This window comes from Mustela erminea, chromosome 12 (genome assembly GCF_009829155.1).
Source record: "Mustela erminea isolate mMusErm1 chromosome 12, mMusErm1.Pri, whole genome shotgun sequence".
In the NCBI taxonomy this organism is placed as follows: domain Eukaryota; kingdom Metazoa; phylum Chordata; class Mammalia; order Carnivora; family Mustelidae; genus Mustela; species Mustela erminea.
This window is the reverse complement of record NC_045625.1, coordinates 71,668,979-71,691,823: the sequence shown is the minus strand read 5'-3', so window position 1 is coordinate 71,691,823 and position 22,845 is coordinate 71,668,979. Positions and strand designations below refer to the sequence as shown.

The 22,845-nt window shown below is 37.8% G+C and overlaps 1 long non-coding RNA gene across 2 annotated transcripts in view; it reads left to right on the top strand.

Annotated features, from left to right (window-relative positions):
- Window positions 1-12,149: 12,149 nt before the first annotated feature.
- The window catches only part of LOC116570509, a 31,495-nt gene continuing 20,799 nt past the window's right edge, over window positions 12,150-22,845 (top strand). The window contains exons 1-3 of one of the 2 annotated variants that reach the window (XR_004277456.1): window positions 12,150-12,190; window positions 12,620-12,721; window positions 13,425-13,499. This is a non-coding gene — a long non-coding RNA (uncharacterized LOC116570509). The remainder of the gene's footprint in view (window positions 12,191-12,619; window positions 12,722-13,424; window positions 13,500-22,845) is intronic. The other variant, XR_004277457.1, reaches the window with a different exon arrangement.

Sequence of the window (22,845 nt, the reverse complement as noted above, 5' to 3'; positions counted from 1 at the left end):
GATTTGTGCAAGCTCATGGCATTGGTGAGGTTCAGAGCTGAGAAAAGAACACAGGTCAGGAGGCTTCCCATTCCTCTCACCTTCCAAGTCACCTATAGCAGGAGATGTGTGGCAGGCACTAAACTAAGGTTAGGTCATAGCAAGCCCACAATGAGCTCACAGTCTAGCAGGGGTAACAGACAAACAATCAAATAGCTTTAATTCCTTGGGGTATGTGCCATCAGGAAGTAGCTACAGGATGAAGTGGCAACATAAGGACAAGTATCTTTTGTCAAGGAAAGAGTGGCATGGGTGGAGAATCAGGAATGAAACTGCAGAAATGGTGATGCTAGAGTTGAGTATTGGCACTTAAATATTTTATTAACAGTCATATGTTTTATTATTTTGCTTGTTTCTTTTACACAGGTTAAACAGCTGTTACTGTGATTCTGATGAATTTTGGGAGGCAAAAATTAATAAAAACTTTCCTCATATTACCTTTTTTATTTAAAGTTTCCATATACCATCCTACCTCAGAAGTTTGGGGGAAGTTTGTTAAGGAATAGAGCAGGTATTAAGTCCTTTTTTGAAGATTAAGAAATTGCAGTCCAGAGAAGCTAAGTGTTGGCCTGGGATTACCTCATAGTATGTGTAGAGATAGAGCTGAGCAGATGCAAGGCTTTCTTGTTTGTAGCTGCTGCTGTTTACACTCTGGGTTCTGACTTAGTGTGGGCCACTTGATCTGGAAATGTCCTATCCATCCTATGCTGCAAACCCAATTCTGAGTTCTTGAACCCTCAGGAATCTTTGGTTCAGCTTTCCTGGGAAATTGCTAAGTCTGAGAGCATAATTTCTATGCTAGTGGTCAAAACTTCAGTTTCAGAAATGCTACTGTGAGGTCTAGTTGTTTCTCACTTTTGTGTCCCCAAACTAAGGAGATATTTTCTGCATTCTTATTTATGATAATGGTGGTGCCCAAGCACTTCTCTCTTGGAAGAAGGATTTGAAGAACTATCCTTACTGTTCACTGGAGATAAGGTGAGGACAAAGGTTTGGAAAGGCTCTGATTAGAAGTACAGGAACACTCAATCTTCCCTTGTATGACAGTGCAGCTTGTGCACTACAAAAGGGTCTGGACAAGAGGTTAACTGGCAGATGAAATCCAGGCCCTGCTCCACACAGTTGTTGTCCTGCAGTGCTATGTGCAGTGATGTGATGGGGTTGCAGTTGAAGGCAGAAGGTTGGTTAGAAGGCTTGGGAAATCCCACTTCTCACAAAAGACAATTTTTATTTATTTATTTATTTTTAAAGATTTTATTTATTTATTTGACAGAGATCACAAGTAGGCAGAGAGGCAGGCAGAAGAGGTGGTGGGGGGGGGCGGAAGCAGGCTTCCTGCTGAGCAGAGAACCTGATGTGGGGCTCGATCCCTGGACCCCGGGATCATGACCTGAGCTGAAAGCAGATGCTTTAACCCACTGAGCCACCCAGGTGCCCCCAAAAGACAATCAGTACAAATGAGGCACTTGTATTGACTGTTTACTTTGCATTTGCACTTTACTGGAGATGTATGTTTATGGTATGGTGAGGTGGTAATGGAATAAGAAAGATAGAGGAATGAACCAAATGGGTAAATTTGTTTTTAGGCCAATTTACTATGTTAGCTATTTGTCTTCACTTTCTCTGCATTAATGGAGGCATTAATGGAGGCAAAGAGTCCGTCTGGTGGAAAATCTCAAAAATGGCTAAATGCATTATTTGTATTTGGCATTGGGTGTGTGTATAATGGTTTAGAAAATTAAAAAACAAATAAAGAAACCACTTAGTCAATATTCAACTTGGAAGGAACTGGAAAGCTGTACATTTTATCTACTCTGCTAAATCATATCTCTCTACTTCCTTCTCCCACAAAGCAGTTGTCTCTTAGGCAAGCACAAGTTATCCTTGCAGAGTGAACTAGTTTATCTCTCTCAATTTGCTCTTTGATTTTTTTCAAACTTTCCTGGAGAAATTACACTAATTAAATAACTTGTAATTAAGGGAATTTCCAGCTCTCTTTTCCAATTTCTGTTAGACTATAGCCTACGGTGGGGAGTAAGAAAGAGTACTATTCATCTAACATACTTTTATTGAACACCTACCATGGGCAAGTTAACTTCTGGTGAATGCACATATAAAATGACCCAGGCAAACATGCAACCAACTGTATTGTGTTTGGACAATAGAAGAAAAATGGGCTTAGACCATACCAGTTAGAGATTCTGGGATATCTAGTAATTTGATGTTATTAAAACCAGTATTTTAAAAAATGTTTAACATTTATTTAGCAGAGGCAGGATTATTCCCAGCCAGAATTTTTTCTTTTCTATTGAAATATACCATCAGCTTTAATGAGCAAGATCAATTTGTATGTTACCTTCATCCCATTTTAGTCCATTGAAAGCCCTTTCTTACTGATTCTTGCTTTGGGCCACCACCCAACTGGCCCAGCCCTTTATTTTGCTCTCTAGAGAAGAATGGAGTTGGTGGAGACAGGGGAGGGAGACAGAAGAGGGAAGACTAATTCTGACTGGGGACTGAGCCAGGTCTCAAAGAATGAATAGCTTCTCAAAGTCAGGAAACTTAGGGCAAGGACAGGATGGATCTGTCAGGAAGAGGGCAGCCGGGCAAAAGCAGGCCCAACCAAGCTAAGAGGCTAGAACTGAAAACTGAAAGCAAGATTTAGGTATTCTCTGCCGATGGCAGAGACAGTCCTGATGAACTGTTTCTGCAGATTCAAAGGTCTTATTTCTACTGCGATACAGTTCCCTTCCCTCAGGAAGGGCAAAGTTTCAAGTTGAGACCAAGGGGATAAGGGCCAAGCCAGAGTGCTTGTCTGGCTGGTGCTCATGATTATTCCTTTTAAGATATTCCTGTTCTTCAACACAAGTATTCTGGGCCAGCTTCTAGACTGCCCTAACACCCTTCACCTTGCTTTTCTTAAACAGCTACTCCTGAAAGGATGTGCCATCGGTGACTGACCCTGTTATTTTATTTTATTTTATTTCGTATTGCTGAATTAGGTAGTGGCACATCTTGAGGTTATCTAAGGACAAGCTAGTTTAAGTTGGCTGTCTGTTAGGACAGCTACACTAATTAGGCTAATTTCGGAAGTTAATCAAAGGGCAAGGAAAGTACTGGGTCTGAGGGCTGAGAGGAAGTGAGGAAATGGGTCTGTTGGTTCTGTTTGAAGCAGAGGTTTTCCGTGTGAGAGAGCTCCTAGGGACACCAGCGAAGTTCTTCCTCTAGGCTGAAAATGCTTGGTCATGTAGGAATGCAGCCTTTTTTTTTTTTTTTTTTTTTTTAAGATTTTATTTATTTATTTGACAGAGAGGGACACAGGGAGAGAGGGAACACAAGCAAGGGGAGTATGAGAGGGACAAATAGACTTCCCGCTTAGTAGGGAGCCCAAGGCAGGGCTTGATCCTAGGACCCTGGGATCATGACCTGAGCCCAAGGCAGATGCTTAAGGTCTAGCCACCCAGGCGCCCCAGGAATGCAGTCTTGAGGAGAATCTCTGTCAGACCACTATTCAGAATAATAGACACTATTTACATAATTATAAGTCCATTTTGACTTCTGGACCCTCACATTTAGAAACAAACCTTTATTTGTAACATTTCTTGGTTAAGCATTAAGCTTAGTTTGAACTAGAAACATAGTTTTAGCCTTATTCCCTGGCCTCAGATATAATACAGATACAGTAATTGAGGATATTTTGAAAAGAGGGCATTTAGAGGGAATATTTAAACATTAGAGTTACATGGGGTATTCCAGTCCAAATATGTAGGAATTGAGTTTTGTTCAGTCACACCCAATTTACTCTCACCTTTGATATTTTTAAGGACAAGTTACTAGCTCAGTATTTTTTCAAAGGGTATTTGGTAGAACAATGAATTCTATATTTTTTAAAAATAAATCAAGCCTATGGCTAAATAAGTTTGGAAAATGTTTGCATTAAAGAGGTTAATCAGATTTTTCTTAAAAACATTTTTTATTTAAGTTCAATTAATCAACACATAATGTATTATTGGTTTAGGAGGTACACCCCTGGGATTCATCAATCTTCTGTAATACCCATTGCTCATTACCTCACGTACCCTTCTTAATGTCGATCACCAGTTACCCCATCCCTCAACCCTCCTCCCCTCCAGCAACCCTCAATTTGTTTTCTATGATTAAGAGTCTCTTAGGGGTTGTCTCCCTCTCTGGTTTCCTCTTATTTTATTTGCAGATTTATTTTTTTTAAATGCAGAGCTTATCAGAACTTTAAATATGGTAATAAGTTTTTTGAGTTTATAGGAAGAATATATGGTACTTTTTGTTTCCTATTTTATGGAAAACCAAGATCCACTGGACAAGTAAAGTATTGTTCTAGGTCATAATTTACATGTGTTCTCTTGGAGAAGCCACTTTACTACTGAACTGTAGTTTTATAATGTGCAGATTGATAAGAGAGCACTTGCGATTATATGAAGACCAAGTGAGGTCTTACAAACTATAAAGTGCTGGGCAGATGTTATTTATTATTAGTCTGCAGAATTTATATGTGAAAAATAGAATATCTTAAAGTTACTATTCATTGCAGTAAAATTTTCATTGTATTTTACATGTGTTTATTTTACAGGTGAGAATGAAGTTCAGAGAGTAACAGTGGAAGTTTGAGCTCTAAGCCAGTGTTCTTTTTCTTCCATGAAGTTAATAAAGGACATACTCTTAAGTGTTTCAAGACAAAGTTTATTTAATATAGATGCTATTATTATTATTTAATGCCTTTGGGGGGCTGGAGATAATTTACAGATATTGCATCATAGCAAGTTTTAACAAAACAATTTTAAGGAACCAGAAATTACAAAAAATACAAAGAAATTCAGATATTATCACAGAGTAAAACTCAGCTCACAAATCCAGAAATTTCACAAGATATGTCAGTACAAATTGAAGGAATGTAGCATAATTGGACAATGAAAAATAAATAAAAGAGGAACCCTTAGCTCCCTGATTATTCTTGTAAAATGTTACATGTTTAAGCTACTTTAGATTGGGGACTGGGTCTTATGTCATATTTTGTGTTCTTCCAGCACCTGGAACAGTGCTTAGTAAGTTCTATTAAAACAAATTAAAGGACAGATCTGGTCCTGTGTCTGTGTTCCTGGAAAAACACAGTTTAAATTAGATTATCAGTAAGTGGGTTCATACCTAGTTGACAATGAGATTTGCAGTGATTCAGTGTCAATAAGAGTATTAGTTGAAAGAAACTCCTCAGTGGTCAGTCTTTGGGCCGCTCTAGGGATCCATTCAGACTAATTCACTTAAAGAAGGAAAAAGAATCTCAATATTCAAGAGAGTAAATTATTTATTTATTTTTTGGAGTAAGTGTATAAGAAAAAAGAGCTAATTATCAAACATCATATACTCATACTGGGGAACAAAGCTTGCTGTTATAGAATCAAGACATTTAAGGTACAATTAATGGAATAAATACATCCTTGTCTCTAAAGGTGAACTTCTGAGGCCTTTGAATGTGTTATTTTCCAAGAACATGGGAAGCTTTTTCCAGAGCTGCACTCATTTATCCACCTATTTATATTAGACTAGGATAATACGTGTATGTTATTTGTCTTTGTTTGTAAAACTAATATGCTCCTATGTCATTGCCCTCATTGACATCATGGTGCTTTGTATGATATCAAATAATTCAGTTTTTGGAATCAGTTTTTATTAGGCTATTTTCTGCATAATTAATAAGATAATTAGAAAACGAATGCTGTTTAGATATGCTATTTAGATCCATATATGTCTATTTAAGTTTGAATGTAAATTAATTAAAATTAAAAGTTTAGTTCCTTGAATCTCACTGGCTAATTTTATTTTTTCTGCTCTTTTTCTTAAAATTTAAGTATAGTTAACTTAGAGTATTATGTTAGTGTCAGGTGTATAATGTGATTCAGTATTTCTATACATTTCTCAGTGCTCATCAAGATAAGTGTACTTTTAATCCCCTTTATCTATTTCACCCATCCCCCTATGTACCTTTTCTCTTACAAACATTGTTTGCTCTCTGTATTTAAGAGTCCACTTTTTGTTTGTTTTGTTTCTTAAATTCTGAATATGAGTGAAATCATATGGTATTTGTCTTTCTCTGACTGACTTACTTCAGTTTTCATTATATCCTTTAGGTCCACCCATGTTGTTGCAAATGGTAAGATTTCATTCTTTTTTATTTTTTTAAATTTTTTTGAATTTACTTATTTTTTTCAGTGTAACAGTATTCATTGTTTTTGCACCACACCCAGATTTCATTCTTTTTTATACATCACATCTTTATCCACTCATTTATGGATGGACACTTTGGTTGCTCTCATATCTTGGCTATTGTAAATAATGCTGCAGTAAATATGGGGGGCATTTATTTTTTTGAATTAATGTTTTCATTTTCTTTGGGTAACTACTCAGTAGTACAACTACTGGATCTTATGGTATTTTTATTTTTAATTTTTTGAGGAACCTCTATAGTGTTTTGCACAGTGGCTGCGTTAATTTACATTCCCACCAACAGCGCATGAGGGTTCCTTTTTCTCTACATCCTCATCAACACTTGTTATTTCTTGTTCTTTCAATTTTAGCCATTCTAACAGGTGTGAGGTGGTATCTCACTGTGGTTTTGATTTATATTTCAATTAATAGTGATGCTGAACATGTTTTCATGTGTCTGTTGGCTGTCTGTATGTGTTTGGAAAAATGTCTATTCAGGCCCTCTGTCCCATTTTAATCAGATTATTTTGGGGGGGGTGTTGAGTTGTATAAGTTCTTTATGTATTTTGGATATTAACCCCTTATAAGATATATCATCCTCTCAAATGTCTTCTCCCATTCAGTATGTTGCCTTTTTGTTTTCTATGCCAGAGGAGATAGACCTAGAAAATGTTTCTATGGCCTGTGTCAAAGAAATTACTGCCTATGTTTTCTCCTGGGAGTTTTATGATTTCCAGTCTCACATTTGGGTCTTTAATACATTTTGAGTTTGTTTTTCTGTACGGTATATGAAAGTGGTCCAGTTTCATTCTTTGGCATGTAGCTATCCAATTTCCTAGCACCATTTGTTGAAGAGACTCTCTTTTTCCCATTGTATATTTTTACTTCCTTTGTCATAGATTACTTGACCATATAAACATGGGTTAATTTTCTGGACTCTATTCGGTTCCTTTGATGAACATGTCTTTTTTTTTTTTTTTTTTTTTTTTTTTTTTTGGTGCCAGTTCCATACTATTTTGATTACTACAGCTTTATAGTATATTTTATAATCTGGGATTGTGATACCTCCAGCTTTATTTTTCTTTTTCAAGATTGCTTTGGCTATTCAGGATTCTTTGTGGTTTCATACAAATTATAGGGTCATTTGTTTTGGTTCTATGATCACTGGCTCATTTTAAGTGCTCAATGGTCACATGTGGTTAGTTGCTACTGTACTGAACAACACAGGTATAGAATATTACCATCATTGCAGAAAGTTCTATTAGGTGGTATTGTTCTGTTGTTCTAGAGAATATAAGGTAAGCATTGAGATATAACTCTGTGTGGGCATATTTGTACCTCAAGTAGAGGTACCTAGAACAGAGGGTAAGTTAATAGTCATTGGCTCAATGACAAACTGTAGTAATCATCCTGTAACTTCAGAAAGGAATAATAAATTAAGCTCAGGTAAAAATGTAGCAGGAAGAATTTAGATTAGACTTTATGAAGACCGTACTGCCTATGAAGATTAAGAAGCCCTGGAATAAAGTGAATGTGTAAAATATGCAAACATGTTCTGGATCTTTGATAAAAATGTGTAGTACAGTAATTTCTAACATTTTAATGTAAAAAATATTCACATGTATGGATGTTATTCTTTTACAAAAAGTTAACTTTTAAAAATATTCACATATCATTGTCCCCTCTTCTCAACCCTGAGTGTAATAATACTTAATGTGGTCTGTTGTTTGAGAAACCATTTGAAAAAGAAAAACTGCTATGAAATCAGTAACACTTTGAGATCAGTATTTGAGATCAGTATCTAAATATGAGTAGGGGTGCTTGGCTGGCTCAGTCAGGAGGGCATGTGACTCTTAATCTTGGGGTTGTGAGTTTGAGCACCATAGTGGATGTAGAGCTTTCTAAAAAAAGTTATTAAACTTGAGATGCAGTTAATCAGTGTTATTTTGTGTTTGGTGAGCTGTATTGCTTAGTCAGTCCCAGCCAACATTTGCTGCTCATACGGATTTTTGGGCCTCTTTAATAAGTCTTAGCCCTGCCACCCATAGGTTTATGTCTGGGAGCCACTGGTATATATATTCACCTCAAAGTAGTTAAAAGGAGTTGGGCTGGAGGCTGGAGGAAGAGGCAAATGACTTTTCAGTGTTCTTTCTGAACCTCAACTTCATGATTAATTATTTCTGCTCATATGTTTGAGTTTTGCTACTTTTTTTTTTTCTGGCCTGTATCCAGATTTTTACCTATTTGATCTGAAATGAAATTTTTCATCTGATTTAAAATCAGGTCATTGTGGGTTTTTGAAAGCTCAACAATAGCTTCTCATGTCTTATCTTTAGTACCCTGAAAGATCATTTTATTAAATATAAAGCCACATGATCTCCTTTACCTAAGATGTCCATTGGAATAAGCGATGTGCACACATTCTACACCCAACATGACCTTCAGTTATAAACATTTAAACGTGAAAATCTTGAGTTCCCTTTTCAGTCATGCAACCTTGAATTCCTTGAGAATGTGATTATTTTTCTTTCTTCCCCCCCCTTTTCTTTAAATCTACATTAATAACATAGGTCTGTGAACATCTCATTGAAAAGGATTAGCCCTTAGGAGAAAAGGGATTTGGATTCTTGACTTGTGCTCATCAGCCCAGGATGGGGAGTTCAGGACCATTGGTTAAGGTTATGGGAAACTTGGTCATCCTGTGTGTAATCCCATGTGGACAACAAAATCTGTTGGGGAAGCAATTATGAGGGTTAATTTTCTTTTAATGTTGTTTTATTCTGGAGATTGGATTCTGGTGGCAGGCAAACAGAGTCAGCAGTTCAGCCGAGGCAGCCTACGTCATGGTTCAGTGAAACCCTAAATCCCTTCAATCGCTTTAAGAACAATGTTTCTTTCAGAAGTGCCAGAGGCACAGTGTGTAGAAATCAACATTCAGGTCATCTTAGCTATAGGAATAGCTCTGTCTATAGCTGAAGATGAAATATTTCTTTTCTCAAACATCAGGCCTAGTCTAGGAAAAGAAAAATTCTTTTACAAATTGGACTACAAAGACATGCTGCTGATGAAGATAAGTCATCTTTAAGTTTTTGGGGTTCATTAATTCTTATGAATGGGAAAGGGAAAATACTTTAAATATAGTGCAGTTTAGAGAGCATTTATTGATTAGCAACTTTTTTGCCAGGCACTGGGGATATGATGCTTTTTAATGGAGAAGTCAAACTAGTGAATATGCAGTTGAACAGAGGGCAGCAAGTTTGGTGTAAGAGCAGTGCAGAAATTTCCATGGTAGCACAGAAGAGACACATCTACCCCAGCCTGTGTCAATGAGTGGGAACTAAGGATTAGGAAGTCTTCCCAGAAGATGTAGTATCAGAGCTGAATCATGAATGACATTTTTTTTTTTAATGTTGAAGGGATAGAGTTGGAGGAAGGCGAGGTCATAAGTAGAAGGTATGTACAGAGTGCTATGGAGTGTTCGGTTCTGGTGCAATATAAATAGCCAATTTTTAAGTATCTGGAAATTTAGAAAGAAAGAATGTTAGTAAAGGTCCACTGAATGTCACATGATCATGTCTTTGCTTCCAGTTCAATATCCCAAGGGAAAAGAACTGAAGTAAAATACATATTCATGCATGCATCCATTTTTCAGATATAAGGAAAGTGGGTGCTCTGAAAACAATAAAGATACCATTTGAAAGAGGCTTAGCTGAGGTAAAAATTAACCAAGAAACTGGATCTCCAATCTTGTCAGAGCCAAGAACAAAGAAAAAAATTTTGTTTCTGATCTACTCTTGAAAACCAGGATTCCCCCCCCCCCTTCCCGATAGCTCCTCAGATGGCCTAGCAACAAGTACTTCTGGGCTTATTAATTACTTGTTTTGATGGTCATGGTGCAGAAACAAGTGTGGAATCAGCAGAAAGAACAGTTGTTCCCTCAATTCAAAGGGGACAAGCTTTGCTCTTTTGATGATGGGGTTTCTGTAGCAGACAGCTAACGATATTCATGCTTAGACTCATTTATAGCTTGCCGGCCTCATCTCTAATGTGGTCTTGGCCTCCAAAAGGCATTCTCTATGTAAATAAAACTCATCCTGTTACTTAAAGGATTTGATCATTTTAGTCCTTCATTAGCAAACTCTTTAAAGTATGGGTCCCAGCACATCTATAAAGGGCCCTAGGCTTTTCCAAGGCTATTTTTGGATTTTGAACAAATTTAACAATTTCTACAGAATGAATGTCTCATTGTTTTCTTAAAACCTTAGGATTAGAAAAACATATCACTTTAATTTTCCTCTTTTTTAGTCAGAGACTGATTTTCATAGTGCTCAGAAAAGAACATTTCCCAAAAGCAACAGATTTTTACAAAGCCATGGATAATTTTTGTTTTCTTTCTCAGCACAGCATGAGGAGAATTGGAAAACTCTTATGAGAACTGATAAAGGGTATAGAGCATGTTCTTTGTTTCTTGGCAAAAGAAGTTTCTTCTGTCCCAAGTACTGTAGTTGAAAAAATATAAATCTACCTCCAAAGGAGCCCAAATCATATTTGGATTCAAGTGGGAAACCACTTTCCTGGTTATGCTTGGGTGGCATCCTTTGGCTGGTTGGAGTAACACTTTCCCCACAGTGGAAGGCACATGAATTCCTCTAAGTTAGTTGAATATGCTATGCCTTTTTATTCAAAGAAACACAATCCACATATTTTACAGAAGCAAGAGGTTGTCTTTGAGGCTGCTTGGGAAAGAATATCTTGTGGTGAGTATCAAGCCACCTGAACAAACATGAGTCCAGTATTGGTCTCCCCAAGAGAGCTTTCTCAGGATGGAAGGTGGAGAAGCCACCGTTTTCATCTCTAGAAAAGCGGAGAGAAGTTTACTTTAAGAACACTGGGACTCCATCTGAACCTAACTTGTGCCCTGTCTAAATCTTGGGATGGAAAGAGGTGGTAGGCACATACATGAGATCTGCTAGGAGTGATAGAAACTTATTTCAGGAGGGATAACAATGCCAGATTTAGAAATGAGTCCATAGACTGTCTATTTCTCACCGTCCCCATGTTCCCTCCACCATTCCCAGTTTGGATGCCAGAGAGGAGAAGGGGAATAGGGAAGGTATAATGGACTGTTATGGTGAGGAGAAGAATATAGACTGCTGTTGATGTGAGCATCTGTGAAAAGGCAGACAAAGGAGAAGCAGGCATTAAATAAGACCTTTATAATTGGGAAACTTCTTTGGTTAATGTACTTCCCCACCTAAAATTATTGTGGCATTTAGTTACAGGTGTTCAAATGGAACAACTCTATAACTCCCCAGGGAACAATGCTCTTGGTTAGGGGTTGGAGTTGTTAATGGAATCAGATTATAGGAGACTGTCCTTGTAATCAGCTGGGGGCGGGGGCGGGGGGAAGCCTGTGCCTCCTTCCCCTACCTCACCAAGGTATCTACCTATTAATCCCAAAAAACTATAAGTGTCTAGCTAATTTGGAAAAAAGGTCTTTGTAAGTGTGATTAAGTGAAGGATCTTGAGATGAGATATCCTGGATTATCTGTGTGGGTCCTACATACTATCACAAGTATCCTTACAGGGACAGAGGTAAAGGGAGATCTTACAGACAGAAAAGGAGGAAGCAGTGTGACTACAGAGGTGGAGGTGGGAGTAATGTAGTCACAAGCCAACAAATGCCAGCAGTCACCAGAGTTGGAAGAAAAAAGGAGTGGTTTTTTCCATTAGGGCCTCTTCCCTTATGGTCTTACTAACATCTTGATTTTGGCCCAGTGATACCAATTTTAGACTTGTGGCCTCTAGAACTGTAAGAGAATACATTACTGGCATTGTAGGCCACCAAGTTTGTGCTCATTTTTTTTTTTTTACAGCAACCATAGGAAATGAATACAGTCCTGGAATCAGGCCACTGGTAAGTTACTGGGAACTCAATGCCTCAACATGGAAATGTGTAGTAAACAAAGAGAAAGTCAAATTGTTCAGGAGTTGGTCACACTGGTCCACTGGAACCCAGCATCAGGTGGTGACAGGCAGGCAGAGAAGACCAGAGCAGAGCAAGAAGAGAAAGAATGAGGTGCAGCTGAGGGGCAGGACACGTTCATGAGTACAATGGGTTATGGCAGCTTTTGTGAGTACTTTGGCCTGTCCCGGGAAGATTGGAAGATTGGCTCTAAAGTCACTTGTCATCATCTCCAGACACTGAATTTATAGGGCCACGTGGAATACAAAATAATGCCCTCTCTCCTGGATTGCCACCAGAAGGCTCAGTGCAGCAACAGTGCAAGAGGGAATTTGCTAGGCCTGAAGTACTCATACTTCTTTTATCCTTGATTATCCAAAGCTTATCCTCACTATCTGCCTCCATACACACTTCCAGAGAAGAGTGAAAGGAGCAACTTTGGTTCCTGATGACAACTTGGACCGAAACAACTTCACCCATAAAGTGAGCCCATGACTGTAGTTGCTTATGTCTTTTTCTCTCTTATTTTCATTTATTTCTCTTTTCCTCCTTCATTTGACTTGTCAACACAACAGAGGAGTTGATACTGAATTATTAAAATGTATTATACACTCTGAGTTGTTTTAAAGGAAAGCATCAATATTAATATTTATTATCTACCCATTGATCTTTGTATGATGAAGTTCCAATAAAAGTGAAATCCTTTAGACAGACTAATTTGAGGATTATTATAAGTTTGGAAAGGTCTCAGGGACAGAGGTAGAGGGAGTTTCAGGAACAAAAACCCCTCAAATAAATGAAGTTTATCACCTCCCATATTGTGAGGAATAATCTAGTTTCCATTTCAGCTTTTCCATGTTGGTTTATTTGTTCACTCACTTCTTTGTTCTTTCACTCATTCATTGATTTAAGCACCTACCAAGTGCAGGTAGTGTGCCAAGCATGGGGGTTACAAAGCTCAAGAAGCCTCAGAGGCTGTGACTTGGTGGCTTGCCCAATGTTCCCTTTTTAATTGGAATTTGCGTGCTTTCTCCATTTTACACAGACTTCATCTCTCCCTACTGTGTTATACGTAGATGGCTTTATATATTTACATTATCTGCCTGATCTCTGAAGACAATAGAGTTTTAGACATTTCGCTTATTCTGTTTGTGAAGAACAGTCTCTGGGACTGCTCTCATTTCAGACTTTAATTCTTGAATCATTATCAACCTCCCATAGCAACTGGAGACATGGAGTCTGGGAACCAAGACTAGAATGAGTGAGTTGATGGAAAATGCCTGTACACTGACTGAATGAGGGTATGGGAGCAGAATTGAATGTCCTGGTTGGAGACTGGAGCCTGCTTACAAAAACTCAGAGTACTGGAAAGTCTGATTCTGGGTCCTGAGAGAAAAACACTATTCCTTAGGGAAGAACTGGGAGTTACACTTACTCTTTTAGGAACATAAGAACTCCAGGGACCAAAAAAAAAAACCCCACAAAAAAAAAAAAAAACCAACAACAACAAACAAACAAACAAAAAAACCCCAACTAACCCAAATTCCAGATGGCTGGCAATGGCATCATCACCTGGTAACTATAGGAACAATAAAGAGCCAGTTCCTAAGGATTATTCATGACCTGAGGCAAGTTGGCAAAGACTTAGAAGTGTCAGATGACAAACCCCAGGATATTCTGGGTGTGAGGAAAGATGATTGACAGGTATGAGAATTCAGGTTTGAACCAGCACCTGTTCTGTTCTAATCAATGCCTAGAATGGTATCGGTCCAGCACATAGTGGGTGTTCAATAAATGTTTGTCGAATTGAGTCATTTTGTACACTTGGGGTGGGCAAGCTGGAGCTGGAGTAAGGTAGGGCTATGGTTTGGTGCTCATGGAATTCTCTATTATTTTCTCCCTCCCAGCTGGCCTCCCTCCCTCTCTCCCTTCCTTCTTTCTAAAAAAGTTTATTTTTTAAAAATTTTTTAAAATTTCTTTTCAGCATAACAGAATTCATTGTTTTTTGCACCACACCCAGTGCTCTGTGCAATACATGCCCTCCTTAATACCCACCACCTGGCTCCCCCAATCTCCCACCCCCCACCCTTTCAAAACCCTCAGATTGTTTTTCAGAGTCCATAGTCTCTCATGGTTCACCTACCCTTCCAAAAGTTTATTTTTAAAATGTAGAGGGTCAAAGGGAGTAGTTTAGTCTATTGTCCGAGAACTTGTGGGTACAAGTTCTGGGACAAGCACAACCATGTCCTGTGGTTGACCTTCAGTTTCTCTATGTGTCATGAAGGGTAAGAGGAAGTTCCTTGACAAGTCTGCTGCGAATTATGAGTTTTACAGAAAAGATGGGGGCTGGGGGTAGGCAAAATGGGTAAAGGGAGTCAAAAGATACAAACTTCCAGTTAAATAATAATAAGTCCTGGGATATAATGTATGGCATGGTGACTATAGTTAATAATACCATCTAGCATATTTGAAATTTGCTAAGAGTGTAGATCTTTAAAGTTCTCATCACAAGAAAAAAACAATTTTAACTGTGTGTGATGATGGATGATGTTAACTAGACTTATTGCAATGATCTTTTCACAGTATATACATATATGGTATCACTATGTTGTATACTTGAAACTAATGTTATATCTCAGTTGTATCTCAAGAAATAGATAAAAAGTAAAAATAGAAACCAGTCCTTCAGGAATGTGCAGCATACTTAAAAAATACACATGTCTTAGCTATAGTATTAGACTTTTATGAGTATTAGAGGTTTGTACTTGAGAAGTGGTGTTTTTGATATCTAATTTTCTAACAACCAGCTGACCAAACAGTGAAGAAAGCAGCTTTGTGTGTTATCCAGATTCAGTATAATTCAGTGTTATTTATTGAACGATTAATGGTGGAGACCAGTGCAAAACTGGGTCCAAAATTACCTTCATGTAGTCCAGAATTTACAGTTCGAAACAGTGTTCTTCTAACTATAGCATGCAATTAGGTCCACTAACAGAAAAATGAACTGTGTAAAAAAAAAATAAATAAAAGGATCTCTACAGGGAAAGTTGATTGACGGTGTCCCAAGAGGCCATAAAAAGTGGCATTATCTTGGAAAATATGTTGGGATGTGGTTGTTAGCTTGTTGAATATGTTTCTCAGATTGATGTTGAACAAATCCATAAGACTGCTCTCTAAATCCAGAATGGCAAAAAAAAAAAAAAAAGTTAGTAAGAGTTATGTGCATTTTAAAAGGACCAAAAAAAAGTTTTCTCTCAATTGGAAACCTAATAGAAAGCAAATAAGGTTTTAAAACTGTTGGGCCATCAAGAAATAGCCACCATTTAATAATAACAATGGCAATAATAATAATAACAAAACCCACTAATATGGAGGGACTACTCTAGGCCAATTGCTATATTAATCTTTTTGCCCACATTCATCATAGCGTTTAAGCCTTAATAGATACCTTGAAAGATTGGAGTAGTTGTTCAACTACAATAAATGTGGAAGCCACAACTCACAGTAATTAACTAATTTGTCTAATGCTACAAAACTAGTAAAATATAACCAGATCATTAATGCAGGTCACTTTTCTTCCATATATGGTTCTTACCTTCATCACTTTTTCTCCTGATCTCATATTCATAGGCAGGGGAAAAGAAGGTGAGCATCTTTTTATTTTATTTTTATTCCCCAATTTATATAGGATTATCTAATCTAAGTCTCAAGGCATCCTGCACAATAGACAGCATAGTAGAAATAGATAGTATTTCCACTTAGAGAAGGAAGCTGTGACTCAGAGAGGCACTTTAATTTCCCTAGAGTCACAACAGGTCCGGGATAGCAACTCATGTCACCTTGACTCCAAAGTCACCCCCATTCCATTATACTAATGGATTTTCTATTTATTGAGCATATTTTCTGTGCTAGGCACAATACTAGATGCATTTTGGGAAAGTATCCCTGTTTCTCACAAATGCTCCATAGCGAAGATATTTTGAGGCCCATTTTGTTGATAAGGAAGTTTAAGTAAGTGGCTTATCAATAAAAGTTAGCAAACCCATATCTGACACAATTCTTGAAGCCTCCCATACAGCCATATTTAGTGATTATTTATATGACATGATTTGAAAGGTACTGAGGAGTCCCTTATACAATTTTCTCCTCCCCATATGCTTGATTCAAGGATCATAATTCCACCACTAGACATTTAATTATTTGGACTGAGCATTTTCTCCCTAGGGTCAGAAAAGGTTACTATGAAGATAAAGATTCTGATGGAGAACCCAGAGAAAGGGATCTTTTTGAAATACAGGATCTACTTTCAAAGAACTAGCCTCAGGGGGAGCCCCAAAGGGAAACTCGAGAAAACCAGAGGCCAGCAGAAGGCATGGCATTGTTGTGGGAAAGTGTGAAAGCATCTGGCTGTCAGTGGGGTATATTGGAGGGCATACTGGTGAGAACAGTCTCAAACATAAGAATCACTTGGAGGCCTTCTTAAGAAACAGATTGCTGTGCTGTATGCACTTATAATTCAGTAGGTCTAGGTTGGGGTCTGAGAATTTGCTTCTCCCACAAATTCCCAGGTGATGCTGAAGTTGCACCAGCAACCTCTATAGCCTGGTACCGAGAATCATGTAGTAAAATGTGTCTGGAAGGGGAGAAATGCCTGATATTACAGTGTTTGGTCATCTGCTTAGTATTATCTACAAGGGGCAGTGAGGGAAAGGGCATAGAGAGGAGAAGGAGAAATCAATGGGAATAGACTTTGTTTTCATTAGCACCAAATAGTTTATATCTTTCTCTAGTCTGTGAACAGCATACTAAAAATATGTAAGGAAAACACAATTAACGCCTTTTATGACCATATATTCAAAGCAATGCAAACACAGACTCTGAAGCAACATACATATGCCTTGATAGACCTAAAACAGTCATTTATTAATTGAAAAAAAAATCCAAGTTTCTTCCTTTTGTAAATGGTTTACATGGTTGACTAAAAAGTCAGAAAATAGATCCCAATGGTAATGCATTTGTGTAAAACAGATTACTTTTCTCTTTAATGATGTCACTTACATTTAGCAGACTTTGATTTGGTCCTAAATTTCAGACACTATGCTTGACCATGTGAATTTAAGGTACAAACAGGTGGCTCAGAATTCTTGGTTGTTTATTTCCATTGGTCCCGGAGAATCGTGTGCTTAATCACACACTGATGGTGTGTGATGAATTTTCAGTGAATGCCTCTGGGTGGACTGTTCTGACTTGCAGCTCAGAGAAAAGCTGCAACAGCAAGCAAAGGAGAAGGTTGCAAATCCCTTAATGAAATTTTTAATAAAAGCAGCTTTGAATGCATGCCTTTTTCCAATCATTGCATCCAACCATTTTGAGAGTCGACATAACTGATCAAGAGAGTGAGTATTAAGGATGCAAAAAGACAGCACAATTAAAGAGAGAGGCACCTTGGGAAAATGTGAAGGCCAGAGAGTAGCTTTGAACCTGAATCAGGAAATTTTCATGGTGGCCTCTTCTCATGGCGATTTTTAGGATGCTTATTTTTCAGTTCCTTAACCTTAAAGAATAAGTATGTGGCAGAACTTTGTACTCACCAGGACACCACTGTATTCCTAGAATTTACATAGTGAGAGAAGAAAACTTCAGGAATGTTCCAGGGCCAGCTTTTTGCCAGGAGAGCAAAGGGAACTGGGAATCAATGAAAAGCAAGCTTGTGTGTAAGTAAGTACTTCCTGAAAGCCAAGTAAGTGGTCAATCTCACTTCCTTTGTGGGCTGTCTTTATTGCGCACTCCACTAAGAGCCTCTTTTCCATGGCAGTGAAGTCAGCAGATGAACTTCATTATTGCTTGTCAGATGTCAGACTGTCCCAGTCAAAAGGGATGATCAGGAGATGGCAGGGGTCTACTGTGATACTTAGACCCCTAATGTGTTCCTACCTTTCACAGTGAAAAAGGCAGTGTCATCTGAAGTAAGGGTTAATGGTCACTTCTTTTTTTTATTTAACAGTAAGTATTGTTTTGAAGGCTTTCTTGGACCCAGGACACAGGTATGCATTGACCTGAAAGGTCCTCATGGTATTCCCTAACAATCGTAATTAAAGAAAAAAGCAGTTGTGGTAAGCCCACCAAATGAGAAAGACAATGAGGGCAGGCACAATTGTCTTCTCAACAATTATTTGCAGACATCTAATAAATTCCCCTCTGAAGCAGCAATCAAGTCAATTCTTCCTTTTGGCAAGATGTTTAACTGCTGCACAGAAATAGTTGTAATCAGACCAAGATTAGAACAGAGGGAGGCTTACTTTATGTATTTCCTCCTGTAGTTTTTGAACAAGTGTATGTGGTACTAGGCAAGGAGGTTTCCTGACAGTTCCCTCTATCTGCCCCACAGGAGTCCTCATTCATTGACATATTTATTATATGTGTGGTGGAAAGTTTCCCCTTGCCCCATTTTTGAATCTTTTGTGTTTTATCAAAAACAGAATGGAATACTGTATATGTTTACACTGAAAGTGTGTGTTGGGGGGGGGTCTCTTAAAAAAAAAACCCACTGAGGTGTAATTCATTGCTGGCTGTGTTATGGGGGAGGGAAAAGAAAAGGGGATGAGAAGAAAAGATTTTTTTTCAAAAAAGGATTTTGTGGCTTTTGGCACTGCTAATAATTTGTGTGGAAAAATAATGTTTTCTTGTGTGTTTAATCCTGTGCCAGGGCAGCTGCTGGTGCAGTAGCGTTCTGCAACAAATTAGAGGGCAGTTAAAGCGAGATTTTCCACCATCAAGAACAAAGCAAGGCCAGTTAGCATGAGGACAGCTTGTTCTAGTTGCTAATGTGCTTAAAAACTTGCTGCACATAATTTGAAACAGCCTTTGTGTGAGGATGCCGTGGCTCCAGTTTCTGAGGTCCTAGTTCTAATTCAAAATCAAATGGAAGCAGCTGAATTAGAAAAATGACAAGTTATGCACTGACATCGTCTGCCCTGGCTACAAAGATAAGTTTTTTCATCATTGCTATTGATATGAAAGTTAATTCCCCTCAATATTAAAATATTTAATGGATGACAGCTGTCTGAAATATGAAGCCCACAGCCCCTATTTACCAAAGGAGAGCTCTCAATAACTGTGTGGCAGCTCTAACACACTTACAAATTATTTAAAGATGTATTACCTTTGCTGGCAAGGAAGCAGATGTTAAAAAGATTCAGTGCCTCCTTAAAAGTTGATCTGAATCTCAAGAGTTTTAATCAATGTAGCTTTTTATTTCACTGGCTTGGAATTAAATGGGATTCCTTGGTTGAAATGCATTGGAAAAGAGCATGCTGTAGTCCAAATACCTTTCAGTGCCTAGAATTTAAAACTTTCATTTGTAACTCAGATAGGCTGTAGAGAATTAAATCTAGGCGGGAGAGAAATAGGAGAAGGCAGATTTTCAGTTGGAGTTTTTGCCTACTTAAACATGGGCTGGGCACAGCTCTAATGGTGAGAGGTTTTCAACCCTGTATGAGCAAGAAATGAGGATTCAGCTCCTAAATTCACATTCATCAGGCTGAATATTAAGTTCCTCTTAAAGGCCAAGTGCACTGCTAACACCTCACTAATAGGATTTCAAATGTTCTAGTTGTAGCTACTCTAGAAAATACTAATGAAGGACATTAAGGTCTACAGAAGGCCTTGAAGAAATCTCAAGAGATCTGAATTTCTTGGGAGCCTATATACACTTGCATAAAAATGGAGGGTTTTGGCAAAAATGAATTAAATAGCAGAATTTAATTCTAAGGGCTTAGGAAACCTTTCTTTAATTCACATTATAACCTTGGCACCTGGGTCAGAAAACTCTGCACTTTTTGTCTACATAACATCAAATGTGGGCTTCTCTGGATTAATTTTCTTTTTGAAAAAATGTAGATTGGCCAAATATTTAGTATTTATAAACATTTATTTATCTCTAGGTTAAACTGAAATAAGCTAGAAATTAGGAATTGGAGTAGAAGAATTATGGGTAGGACCTCTTAACACACAGGAAAAAAAAGCAGCTGTTTCTTTGGTGAAGAGCTACTGTGTGTGGTTGTGCAGGTTGTACACTGTACCACACAGGGGTGTACTCTTCAATTAGTTTTTTGTGTGAATGTTATCAAAGGCTTCTGTAGTATAGGTGTGTAAAATTTGTGTGGCCATGTATGTTCATACCCAAATTGGTGTGATTTTAAGGTGCATGGACAGTCTCATCTGTCCAGATCTTCCCCTGTGTTGATCTGATTAGCATGGTTAGCTTGTCCAAGTAACTTTTATACAGGATAAGATTTAAAGAGTTTATATTAGGGATAGAATCAGTGAAGAATCATACTTTAGTTAGTTTAACACATTAACTTCCCCATACATTTTTGGTAAAGGAGACATTGTCTCTATTAGAAATCAGAATGCTAAAAGAAAGGGATATAGGAAAGATAAATTTTAGTTGTGAAATAGCAAAATATTAGAAGCTATGGGCTCTTTTGCTTAGAAAGAAACATAATATGTATCCTAGACACCAAAGAAACAGTTCGGGAACATTGAGGACTTTGGTTGAAATGATACAGAAAAGAGGAAGAAAAACTTGGCATATTTCAGAACTGTTCATAGGGCTACCCTAATTGAAGGAACAAGTATTCATTTAAAATTTCCAATTATTTCTGCCTCCAGATTAGTAGGAAAAGGCCTGCAGAAAGATTTTTAAAAAATTTCTTATCCACTTCTACAAAGACTAATTGGTCTTCGCAAGATTCAGCATTTCGTCAAATACTTATGGGGCATCTCTTATGGGGGAGTTGTGTTGGAACATGCAATGGCATGGGTCATAGTTCCTGACCTCAGCTTGCTGGCATTTAAGTTAAGAGACATAAAATAAGCTAAGCATGTTAACATCAGCATGGAGAGTTCTAAGGATTTAAAAAAGGTAGAGATCACAAATGATTGGGGAGAGGATCAAGAAAAGCTTTCTGGTGATGTCACTGAAGTAGATGGGTCTCAATGGACAACACAACTAGTTACTGGGGCTAGAACTGGGACTAGAACTAGAACAGGCTCTAAAACCCTGAGAACTGTAAGAATTTAGGTGGCCCCCCAAATTTTTCCAATATCTTAAATTTAAATTTGATAAGAATTTTATTTGATTTGCTCATTTGTTTTTAAGATTTTATTTATGTACTTGACAGGCAGAGATTACAAGTAGGCAGAGAGAGAGGAGGAAGCAGGCTCCCTGCTGAGCAGAGAGCCCGATGTGGGGCTCAATCCCAGAACCCTGGGATCATGACCTGAACCGAAAGCAGAGGCTTTAACCCACTGAGCCACCCAGGTGCCCTGATTTGCTCATGTTTTTATTCTAACTATTCTTTTTACCTTTGAGAGAAAAGTAGTTTAAAAAATGTTTATAATGACAAGGGTTAAGGGTAATATTTTTGTAACATAACCTGAATTGTCCATTTCCTCTCAGGAAAATATAGTTATCCCTTTTTCAGTCACACTCATGTTGAATCTTTAGCCACCTAAACTCCATCAACAACATCATTCTGAACAAATAACACGCAAGGGGTCTTTACTCTCTTTGGATTTATTTTGTTTTGCTCAGTCCTGTTGAGACTCTTTGAGATACTGTGTAGAGCATAACTCAGAATTACCCTACTGAGGGGTAAGGGATTTGGGGTCACTGTTTTCCAACTCCTATCTCTCATGGGTTACTCCAGGAAGTAACTTCCTGGGCTTTCCGGAGCCTGTGGGACATGCTCCAATGGCTAGAAAATGCCTCAGGCAGAGAGATGTAAGAAGCCATTGACTTATAAGGGAAGTATCTATAAGTGATCTCAACAGGGCTGATGGGATATGGACAGAGTACCAACAGAGTCAACTATGGGGTAATTCTAAGAAAGAAAGAAAGAAAGAAAGAAAGAAAGAAAGAAAGAAAGAAAGAAAGAAAGAAAGGATTCTGTGTTAATGTGGAGTTGAATAGAGTAAAATAAGTTTCTTAACATTTCGCTTCTCAGTAATTTTAATATTCATTATGAATATTCTAAAAAGGAATAGATTATGGAGGTTGTATAAAGTTTACTTGAACATAGGACACATTTTTGACAAGCATCTTGCAAAGCTAATGCATGGATCCTGTTTTGTAAATATTTCATTTTTGCATTTACATAGTGTGTCTGTATTTAAGTCACACTCCTTGACCCTGGATGGGAAGAGAGAGATGTAGAGGTAAACCTGACTTGAATCTTGCCTTTAGGTTGCTTATGATCCATTAGGAAGGATAAGATATGTGTGACAACAATCATAATATAAATTCATAAGGGAATAAGGGGATATGGGAGATTAAAGCAAAGAAAGATTATTTCTAGTTGAAACACAAGGAAGATTTCCTGAGTGAAGTGGCATTGACCTGGACCTTGAATTTAGATTGGGCTTAGGGCATTTTAAGAGAGAGGGTGGTAGCAAATTATTCTGGACCAAAGAAACAAAATAAGCAAAGACATGGAGGATAGAATGAATAGAGAGCAGTGTCCTTCTGTTATATATACTCTTAAAGTCTACAAAATGTAGGTTAGGCATGAACAAAACATTATCTAAAACTTCTTTCAATGATA